Genomic DNA, 11,646 nt, shown 5'->3' with positions numbered 1-11,646 from the left:
TCCAGCCTGGGTGACAGAGCAAGACCCTGTCTCTAGAAGAAAAAAAAAAAAGGCTGGCATGGAGAGCTGAGATGTTGGTGAAGGTGTCCCCAGAGACCCCTGAACCCCCAAAATCATTAACATTTCTCTTGAGACTTGTCACATCCTGCCAGGCATTCTTCTTGGATGAATTTGTCTCATCTCTCCTCCTATATGATAAACTGCCGAGACCAGCTCAGACGGGGAGACCCTAACCCAGTGGCACTAGAGGAATTAAAGACACACACACAGAAATATTGAGGTGTATAGTGGGAAATCAGGGATCTCACAGCCTTCAGAGCTGAGAGCCCCAAACAGAGATTTACCCACGTATTTATTAACAGCAAGCCAGTCATTAGCATTGTTTCTATAGATATTCGATTAACTAAAAGTATCCCTTATGGGAAACGAAGGGATGGGCCAAATTAAAGGAATAGGTTGGGCTAGTTAACTGCAGCAGAGCATGTCCTTAAGGCACAGATTGCTCATGCTATTGTTTGCAGCTTAAGAATGCCTTTAAGTGGTTTTCCACCCTGGGCAGGCCAGGGGTTCCTTGCTGTCATTCCGGTAAACCCATAACCTTCCAGCATGGGCTTTATGGCCATCTTGAACATGTCACAGTGCTGCAGAGATTTTGTTTATGGCCAGTTTTGGGGCCAGTTTATGGCCAGATTTGGGGGGGGGGCTTGTTCCCAACATGTCCCCCTTCTTTGATTTGCAAATTGATAAAAGCAAAGGCAGCTTTGTCCTGGTGAGCTACTTCTCACAGAAGTCAGGATCCACATCTGCAGACTATACAAAGACAAACAACACAGATTAAAAGCACAATCATCATTGAAATCACAGAGCTTCCAAGTGTTTTTATCCATTTTAATGGGTTACTAGCTGCTAATCTGTCTGCAGCTCCTTTAAGCACTCCAGTTCTTGGCATTAAGTTCAGGTGTGCCTGGGATGCTTTAAATATTTGTTCTTTTAATTTTGCTATATCCAAAAACAACTTTGTAGAGTGTACTTCTAGGTGCTTTTTTACTCTTTCCCAAATTTTGATCTTATTAAGAGCTATTAATAGTTTCCACAAATCCTTAATGTTTAGCTCCTACAGTGGGCCATATCATTTGAGGTTGAGGTGCCACTATACCGCCATGGTTCCAGATAATAGGAACTCTTGCCGTACTTCTTATCATTTCTACCATCTGACCATTTTGTTCAGACCAGCTAAACATAGAGTGGCCATGGCACGCAGACTGAGAGGTGTAATTCAAACTAAACATCCCCTTAGGGGACCAACTAATAATGATTCCATAGTAATCATTGTGCAGCACCTCTGCCTGTTCTCCAATGCAATCTTCCCAAACAACTATGTTCATTATTTCTGGCCAGGTTCAATTTTGTTTACAAATAGGTTTTTGAGGGTAGTATGCCTCAATTATAGGAGCAGATTTATTATGGTAAATACTGAGATCAGAAAGCATGTGTAACTATGTCATAGAGTGATTATATCCAGGCATTATTACCAGCCAAGATTGATAAATATGTCCATAAGTATAATTGTTCTCTGTGTCAGCCCTTATTGAAGGAATACTCATGGCAGTGGTGATAACCGCTATCATAGCTTCCATTAAATTACCCATTGTGACTGGTTGTCCCGCTTTCCTCACGTTTTCTTCTGCCATCTGTGACAGCTTCTTGATCTGTCCCCAGGTGGGTGGCTGTGTTCAACAGGTGTTGCTTGTGACAGTTGGGGTCCTCCTCAGTGTCAGTCTCACCATGGCTGCAACTGAGGGGTCCTTGGGATCCTCCCAGAATCTGGCTCATGATAAGGTTTCAGGTGTCTTGATGGTATCCAAATCGGCTGTTGATTTTGGCCTGGAGAAACACAAGCATAACCTCTAACCCAAATTATTATTTTACCTATTTCCCAACTTTTTGTTATTGGATCTCTCCGCCAAATCAGTTGTTCTGCTTCTGTCTTTGCAGCTGGTTTCTGTAGATGCTGTTCAGCTTCTGATAACATTTGGTCTTTTGGGCAGGCTCAAAAACTTTAGTTAATAATGCTAAATTCAGTTGCATCTGCGGGGTTCCATATTCTCTGTCTCCCCCTTTCTGCTTTTGCAACTGCTGTTTTAGGGAAAGATTCATTCTTTCCACTATGGCTTGTCCTTGAGAATTGTATGGGATACCAGTAATGTGTTTAATATTCCACATAGAGAAAAATGTAGCTAGAGCTTGCCTAGTATAGCCTGGGGCATTATCTGTTTTAATAGAAGCTGGAATGCTGATCACCACAAAACACTGTAAAAGATGATGTTTAACACAGGCAGAAGACTCTCCTGTTTGTCACGTAGCCCAGACAAAGTGAGAAAAGGTGTCCACACATACATGTACATAAGCTAGTCTCCCAAATGAGGGAACATGTGTGACATCCATTTGCCAAAGAGAGTTAGGTTCCAATCCTCTAGGATTAACTCCTCCTGTAAAAGATGAGGAATATACCATTTGTCAAGTTGGGCATTGCTGGATAATAGCTTTAGCTTCTTTCCAGGTAATGCTGTATCTGCGTTTGAGACCACAGGCATTAACATGGGTTAAATTGTGAAAGTGTCTAGCATTAGATACTGCATTAGCAACTAGGCGATCGGCCATTTGATTCCCTTCAGCCAAAGGTCCTGGAAGAGGTGTATGAGCCCTAATGTGAGTGATGTAAAAAGGGTGCATTCTACTTCTAACTGCTGTTTGCAATTGGGTAAATAAAGTTATTAGTTGTTTATCTGTATGAAATTGTAACTGAGCATTTTCAATTAACTGTGTGGAATGAACCACATATGAAGAATCAGAAATCACATTAATAGACATATCAAAAGCAGTCAATACCTCAATTACTACTACAAGCTCCGCTTTTTGAGCTGAAGTACAGGACATCTGGAAAACTTTACTTTTCGAGCCAGAATAAGAAGATTTACCATTACTAGACCCATCTGTGAAACAATGAAAATGCTTAGCAGGCTGCAAGTTGTTTACTGCAGGAATTGTAAATGCAAACCATTCACAGTCTTGCTCAGCTAAAGGGATAGTAAAGAAACAGTCTTTTAAATCTATGACTATTAAAGGCCAATTTTTTGGAATTATAGCAGGAGAAGGCAATCCTGGCTGTAATGCTCCCATAGGTCATATAACTGAATTGATGGCTCTTAAGTCAGTTAACGTTCTCCATTTATGTGATTTTTTCTTAATTATGAAAACTGGAGAATTCCAAGGGGAAAATGTTGGAGCTATGTGCCCATTTTCTAATTGTTCAGTAAATAATTCCTCTAAAGCCTCCAGTTTCTCTTTACTTAGCAGCCAATGTTCTATCCAAATTGGCTTATCTGTTAACCATTTTAAAGGTATAGGTTCTGGAGGCTTAACAATGGCTGCCATCAAAAATTATTTCCTAATCTTTGGCGGGAACTTTGTTTTTCTGCTTGAAGCGGTTCTTTCAAACCTTGCAAATTTTTTTCTAGTCCCATACCAGGGACATATCCCATTTCATGCATTGTATGTTTACTTTGAGGGCTATATAATTGTTCTGGAATTAGAACTTGTGCTCCCCATTGTTGTAATAAATCTCTTCCCCATAAATGTATAGGTACATAAGTTATAATTGGTTGAATAGTCACATGTTATCCATCGGGCCCTTCACAATGCAAAATATAACTACTTTGATATACTTCAGGGGCTTTACCAACTCCAAACATGTTAAATTGAGTGGGTTGATTTGGCCACACAGACGGCCAGTGCTGTAAAGAAATCATTGAAATGTCTGCTCCTCTATCTACCATACCTTTAAATTTATTTCCCTGTATAGTTATTTCACAGGTAGGACATTTATCAGTAATTTGATTTACCCAATAAGCTGCTTTGCCTTGTTTATTTGTGCTTCCAAATCCTCCTGTTCATTTAATTTCACTTTTTCCCATTCCCACATATGGCACAATCAGGAGCTGTGCCATACACTCTCCTGGCTCTGCTTTCCAGGGAACAGAAGTAGATACAACAATTTGAATTTCCCCATTATAATCTGAATCAATGACTCCTGTATGTATTTGTATGCCTTTTAAATTTAAACTAGACCTTCCTAAAAGTAATCCTATTGTCTCTGCTGGCAAGGGTCCAGAGACTCCTGGTGGGACCTTTTGCAGGGGTTCCCCAGGCAGAAGGCTCACAACTTTCGTGCAGCATAAATCTACTGTGGCACTACCGGCTGTGGCGGGGGACAGACATTGTACAGGGGTGAGGGAATGGCCTGAGCTGGAAATGCCCTGGTTTAGAATGGGGCCCAGGACGGGCCCCTCATGACATTTCCCGAAATCAGTTTCCCTTCTTTATCAAACTTAGAGTGACATTGATTAGCCCAATGTTTTCCTTTTTTACATTTGGACATATTTCAGGATCAGCAGTTTTCCTTTTTCCCCTATCTGGTGGCCTGACTCACTGATTTTTTCTACATTCTTTTTTAGTATGACCATGCTTCCCACAGTTAAAACAAGCTCCAGGAAATGGAGTATTTCCTTCATCCACTCTCAGTCCTGCCATTGCCTGTGCTAGCAGAGTAGCTTTATGCAGATTACATCCAATACCATCACAGGCCTTGATATAATCAACTAAATGTGCTTTCCCTCTGATACATTGCAGAGCAGCCTGGCAATCAGGATTAGCATTGTCGAAAGCTAATAACTGCAACACTATATCCTGAGCAGCCGAATCTGCAATTATCTGTTTAAGAGACTCCTGTAACAGAGCTATAAAATCAATGTATAGTTCTCTTGGTCCCTGTTTTATAGCACTAAAGGAATGGTATTGTTCCCCACCTGAAGTGATTTTTTCCCAAGCTCTAACGCACACTCCTCTAAGCTGTTCTAAGGCATCATCCTGCATCAGCAGCTGTGCATCTAAACCAGCCCGGCCCCAACCCCCAAAAGTTGGTCTGCAGTTATATTAATTTGAGGGTGGGCCTGGGCATTGTGAGCAGCCTGAATGGAAGCTTCATCTGCCCACCAAGTTTTAAATTGTAAGAACTGAGCAGGAGTTAGACGAGCTCAAGTAAGAGTGTCCCAGTCAGTAGGAATCATCCGACTAGAAACAGCAACATTCCTTAACAGTCCCATTGCAAAAGGAGAACCTGGTCCATACTGATTTATAGCTCATTTAAATTCTTTGAGTAATTTAAAAGGAAATGGCTCAAATGTAGCTATACTATTTCCCTGTTGATCTGGGGGGTGTATTCTAACAGGGAACTGCCAAGCCTCTAAATCACGCTCTCATCTAGCTTGCTGAATTCCTGCCTGAATAGAACTGAGAGTGCTCGCTTAAGGTGCTGCTTGAACAGTCACCGGGGCAACTACTTTTCCCCCAGTGTCCTCCAGAAAAGAAAGATCTTGAGGGTTTTTATCTTCAAAATAATAATGAGGGGGTGCAAAAGGGTAGGGATGAACCTCTCCTTCCTTTGCTGCTTTAGCTGGTAAATAAACATGTTCTGTAACCTCTTCTGTTACTTCACTATACTCTCCTTCCTCCTCATTATCAGTGTGAAAAAGTTCCAACACGGAACGAACCAGACCCCACACTTGTCCCATTGTTACCCTGACACTTCTGAGCTCCCCTTCTTACTCACCATGGGGATTGCTTTAAGAGTACTCGGGTGTCCTCCAGCTATTTCCACATTCTCCAACTGTCACTCTGGCGACCCTTCAACCTGGATTCGAGCCCCACGTTGGGTGCCAGCTCAGTCAGGGAGACCCTAACCCAGCGGCGCTGGAGGAATTAAAGACACACACCCTAACCCAGCAGTGCTAGAGGAATTAAAGACACACACACAGAAATATTGAGGTGTGAAGTGGGAAATCAGGGGTCTCACAGCCTTCAGAGCCAAAAGCCTATAAATATTTGATTAACTAAAATTATCCCTTATGGGAAACCAAGGGATGGGCTGAATTAAAGGAATAGGTTGGGCCAGTTAACTTCAGCAGGAGCATATCCTTAAAGCACAGATCACTCATGCTATTGTTTGTGGCTTAAGAATGCCTTTAAGTGGCTTTCTGCCCTGGGCAGGCCAGGTGCTCCTTGCCCTCATTCCAGTAAACCCACAACCTTCCAGTGTGGGCTTTATGGCCATCATGAACATGTCACAGTGCTGCAGAGATTTTGTTTATGGCCAGTTTTGGGGCCAGTTTATGGCCAGATTTTGGAGGGCTTGTTCCCAACAATAAACTCCTTCACCAGTCACTGGCCACATCTGTATTTAAATTTCTCTAAAACTCAGCCAGGGTGGATGTAGGTTTTGTGGATCCTGTAGCTTATACAATTTGAAAAGCCTTCTTTAAGAAAAATAATCTAAAATTATAAACACCAGATTCAGTACAAAGTGATTATTTGTTTAGAATGAAGGAAGAGCACACTACCAATTACAAATTTTAAAAATAGACAAATATAACAAAACCAGGAAAAGAACAGATATGTTTATTTCTTAACTACCTGACACCCCTTTGTAATACATTTTTAACCTCCAATTTTTTGGCCACATAAATCTTGATTGCCTTTTGAAATGATTTTTAAACTTGTAATATCATTTTTGATAGCAAGCATGGCTGACTAAAACTAGGTTCGTATTATTGAGGGTTTGCAAATGTTTATTTGAGCATTATAACTTGTTAATAGTGATATTATGTTTATAAAGTTAATTTATTTGATAACTGTAAGATTTGGAGACATTTCTTGCACAAGGACAAATCTCAAATACTCTTTGTCTTGATGACTCTGAGAGATAGGAAAAAAAGAAAATCACACATCACTCAACACAACACTTCTGACATCAGATGTGTAGGATATGGAGGGGGGTGTTTCCCCCACACACCAACCAAGCAATTCTCCAGCAGACACCAACTGGAGGTCCTATAATTCAATTCAATTCAGTTCTGATACTATCTATCTGGAGATAGCATCAGATCCCACAGGTTAAAGACTCAGTCCAAAAACTGCCCCCTACTTCAGATGCCAATCACAAGCCCTAGGTTGTGATTTGTGCTTCTGACCAACTATCAATCAGGGATTCTCACAATCCCCCCTTGAGTTCGATTAATTTGCCAGAACAGCTCATATAACTCAGGGAAATGTTTATGTTCACCTATTTATTGCAAAGGATATTACAGAGGATAGAGATAAACAGCCAGATGGGAGATGGGCATGAGGCCAGGCATGTGGGAAGGGGAGGGGAGCTTCTGCACTCTCTCCAGGCTCACCACCCTCCAGGAACCCCAACGTGTCCCGCTATCCAGAAGGCCCCTGAACCCTGTCCTTTAACGTTTTCATGGAGGCTTCATGACATAGGCATGATTGATTACATCATTGGCCACCAATGATCAACTCAACCTTCAACCCCTCTCCCCTGTCTGGAGGTCGAGGGTTGGGCTGAAAGTTCCAACCTTCTAAACACGTGGTTGTTTCCCCTGGCAACCAGCCCCATCCTGAGGCTGTGCAGGAGCCAGCAGCCACCAGTCATCATATTAGCCTACAAAAAGACACACTGCAGCTGGGCGCGGTGGCTCATGCCTGTAATCCCAGCATTTTGGGAGGCTGAGGCAGGTGGATCATCTGAGGTCAGGAGTTCAAGACCAGCCTGGCCAACATGGTGAAACTCCATCTCTACTAAAAATACAAAAGATTAGCCAGGTGTGGTGGCAAGCACCTGTAATCCCAGGCAGGAGAATCACTTGAACCCGGGAGACAGAGGTTGCAATGAACCAACATGGCACTGCTGCACTCCAGCCTCAGCAACAAGAGCAAAACTCGGTTTCAAAAAAAAAAAAATCACTTTGGAGATTACAAAGCCTTTTAGGAGCCATGTGCAAGGAGATGGGGGAATGTAATATATATGTCTTATTATAAATCACAATTTTACAATGACCCTCATTTACCAATACGTCATAGATTGTTCTTTCAGTGGTGCTGTATCCTTCATGTTATCTTTTTTTTTTTTTTTTTTTTTTTTGAGACAGAGCCTTGCTCTGTCACCCAGGCTGGAGTGCAGTGGCACGATCTTGGCTCACTGTAACCTCTGCCTCCTGGGTTCAGGTGATTCTCCTGCCTCAGCCTCCTCAGTAGCTGGGATTACAGGTAAGCACCAACACACTGGCTAATTTTTGTATTTTCAGTAGAGACAGGGTTTCACCATGTTGGCCAGGCTGGTCTCTAACTCCTGACCTCAAGTGATCCCCCTTCCTCGGCCTCCCAAAGTGCTGGGATTATGGGTATGAGCCACCATGCCCAGCCCCCCACCAAAGGAAAATCTTGAGTTCCTTCAAGGGAAATTCTAGGCACCTAGCCAGCTCTGAGATGTAAATGAGCAACTTGATAAACAAGAAGGTAATAGTGGCTTAAAATGATATCCAAGGAAGTTACAGTGAAGAGATGTTTGGTCCCCTATAGAAACTAAAGATAACATCTTAACATATGACCCCAAGTTGCTTTTCAGAAACCCAGACCCTCAACAAATGGATGCACTGACACAGAGACCTCAGATGAGGGGAAGCTGAGGCCTGAACCCTGACCCCCGTTGTTTTAAATTTCTTCCTGCAGGACCTGGAGGAAGCCATGCTCACAGGCCAGAGCTAACATTGTTTTCTACTGAACCTTAATTTTTAAACAAAGCTTTGCCTCCTGAACCAATTTCAAATCAGAAAACCTTTGAAATCAGAAACCACCTATTACCTGTGCCCCCATGCCCCCATTTTTAGATGTCCCATCTTTTTAGGTCAAACCAACGTAGAGCCTCCATGCATTGATTTATGGTTTTGCCTGTAACCTCTGCTTTCCCATCTTTAAAAACTCCTCCTTGCAAGCCATCAGAGAGTTCAGGTCTTATGCATGAGTTACCTGCTTCTCCTTGCTTGGCACCCTGCAATAACCACTTTGCTTTCTCTCACTGAAAATCCCCATGTCAGTGTTTGGCTCTGCTGTGTTGGATGGGGGAACCCAAGTTTGATTCGGTAACAATGACAGTTATAATGTATTAGGTTTATGAATTTAGGAAAAACATATGAGAATGCAAACACATTGCTGAGGCTTATCCAACACCTTGGAAGAAAAATTGAGGCAAGAAAGGAGTTTGAAGCTTCAGTTTCATCAGCTTCAAAGTAGATCCACCTTTGAACACATTCCAGTGCTTTTGAGAGAATAAGTGCTGAATGAATGAATGAATGAATGAATGAATGAATGCCTTTTTCTCATAATGTGGAAGCCTAGGCTCGAGGCTGAGATTACAGAACACTCCAAACAAGGGTCCTGCAGGCACTCTCTTCCTGATATGTGTCCCAGGTTGGTGGGTCCAGCCCAGAATTAAGCACAGTATTCCAGGAGTTATCTGGGTCTGCAAGGTGGGCAGAGTGCACCTGTTGCCTTGCTCATTCCAGGCCATTTGCCTCTATTAATCCAAACTAAAATTGCTGTATTGGGCTTTTTTTCTTTCCTTCTATTTTTGGCCAACTACTCTTTACATGGATGCATACTGAGCTTGTAGTCAACTAAAACCTTTCAATGAGGCCAGGCATGGTGGCTCATACCTGTAATCCCAGGAATTTGGGAGGCCGAGGCAGGCGGATCACCTGAGGTCAAGAGTTCGAGACTGGCCTGGCCAACATGGTGAAACCCTGTCTCTACTAAAAATACAAAAATTAGCTGGGCATGGTGGTGCACACCTATCGTCCCAGCTACTCAGGAGGCTGAGGCAGGAGAATCGCTTGAACCTGGGAGGTGGAGGTTGCAGTAAGCTAAGATTGCACCACTGCACTCCAGCCTGGGCAACAGAGCAAGACTCTGTCTCAAAAAAAATAAAAATAAAAAATAAAACTTTCAATGTTTCACACTTGCTAAACTAGGTCTCTCTCAGGCTGTAACTGAGCGACTTAAGGTGCAAATGTATGATTCCATATTGATTTCAATTAAATTCCACATTTTTATGCTTAGCTCACCACTCTGACCTCATGAGATGGATTTCACTCTCCAGTGTGTCATCCAGCATGATGACTATGGCTACCCTTTCTAGAACATCTAAGTCACTGATTCCAAGACATCAGATGTGGCTCTGAGTGGAGCCCTGAATCTCATCCCCCTGAACTTCCACTCTGGCCTGACATTAATTAACCATCAATATCTTTTTAGTCCAGATGTTTAATCTATTTTGAATCCATGTGGTTGTAATGCCATACAACCCAAATTTCAAACTTAGAAAATATCAAATGCCTTGGTAGACTCTATGTATATTCCGTAGTTCCACATTCCAACAGTACAGATATTCCATCAAAAAAATTAAATGGGCCAGGCGCAGTGGCTCACCATGTAATCCCAGCATTTTGGGAGGTGGAGGTGGGGGGATCATTTGAGGTCAGGAATTTGAGACCAGCCTGGCCAACATGGTGAAACCCCGTCTCTACTAAAAATACAAAAATTAGCCGGACATGGTGGTGTGCACCTGTAATCCCAGCTGTTCCAGAGGCTGAGACATGAGAATCACTTGAACCCAGGAGGCGGAGGCTGCAGTGAGCCGAGATTGTGCCACTGCACTCCAGCCTCAGTAACCGAGAGAGACTGTCTCAAAAAAAAAAAATTAAATGCAGTTGGTAGAAGATGCCTTTTTTCTTAGCACATCTATTCTTTTTCCTGTTTACCATCACTTTTTTTTTTTACAAGCACATGACACTGGCTTATCAGCATCCGATGTGGTTTGAATCTGTGTCCCTGCCCAAATCTCATGTCAAATTGTAATCCTCAATGTTAAAGAAGGGGCCTTGTGGGAGGGGATTGGATCATGTGGGTGGATTTCCTGCTTGCTGTTCTTGTGATAGTGAGTGCTGTTCTTGTGATGGTGAGTTCTCACAAGATCTGGTTGTTTAAAAGGCTGTAGCCAGGACTTTGGGAGGCTGAGGTGGGTGGATCACAAGGTCAGGAGATCGAGACCATCCTGGCTAAGACGGTGAAACCCCATCTCTACTAAAAATACAAAAAATTAGCCGGGCGTGGTGGTGGGTGCCTGTAGTCCCAGCTACTCCAGAGGCTGAGGCAGGAGAATGGCGTGAACCCAGGAGGCGGAGCTTGCAGTGAGCCGAGATAGCACCACTGCACTCTGGCCTGGGCAAAACAGCGAGACTCCATCTCAAAAAAAAAAAAAAAAAGTGGGTAGCACCTCCTCCTTCACTTTCTTCCTCCTGCTCTGGCCATGTGAAAGATATGCCTGCTTCCTCTTCACCTTTCATTATGATTGTAAGTTTCCTGAGGCCTCCCCAGTTATTCTTCCTGTACAGCCTGTGGAACCATGAGCCAATTAAACCTCTTTTCTTTATCAGTTACCCAGTCTCAGGTAGTTCTTCACAGCAGTGCGAGAATGGACTAGTGCATCTCATTAGCTCATCTGACTCATGAGTCTCTCCAGGAACAACTCTTTGCAATAGGTAATAATACATCTTCCCATGTCTTTTAAGGTCAATGATTCCAGAATGTATTCATATGCAATTATTAATGTCATAATAATACTTTGAGGCTGTGCAGTTTACAAGGCTCTGTCTTGTACAATCTCATTTAACAAAAAGCTACCTAAGAAAA

General features: G+C 42.7%; 1 long non-coding RNA gene across 1 annotated transcript in view; it reads right to left on the bottom strand.

Moving 5' to 3' along the window:
- Positions 1 to 277: 277 nt before the first annotated feature.
- LOC134810427 (uncharacterized) overlaps positions 278 to 11,646 on the bottom strand; it is a 34,221-nt gene continuing 22,852 nt past the window's right edge. The window contains exons 2-3 of the long non-coding RNA XR_010158447.1: positions 1,646 to 1,884; positions 278 to 810 (exon numbers count right to left, since the gene is read on the bottom strand). This is a non-coding gene — a long non-coding RNA (uncharacterized LOC134810427). The remainder of the gene's footprint in view (positions 811 to 1,645; positions 1,885 to 11,646) is intronic.

Source organism: Pan troglodytes, chromosome 6 (genome assembly GCF_028858775.2).
Source record: "Pan troglodytes isolate AG18354 chromosome 6, NHGRI_mPanTro3-v2.0_pri, whole genome shotgun sequence".
Taxonomy (NCBI): domain Eukaryota; kingdom Metazoa; phylum Chordata; class Mammalia; order Primates; family Hominidae; genus Pan; species Pan troglodytes.
This window is presented reverse-complemented; position numbering and strand designations above follow the sequence as displayed.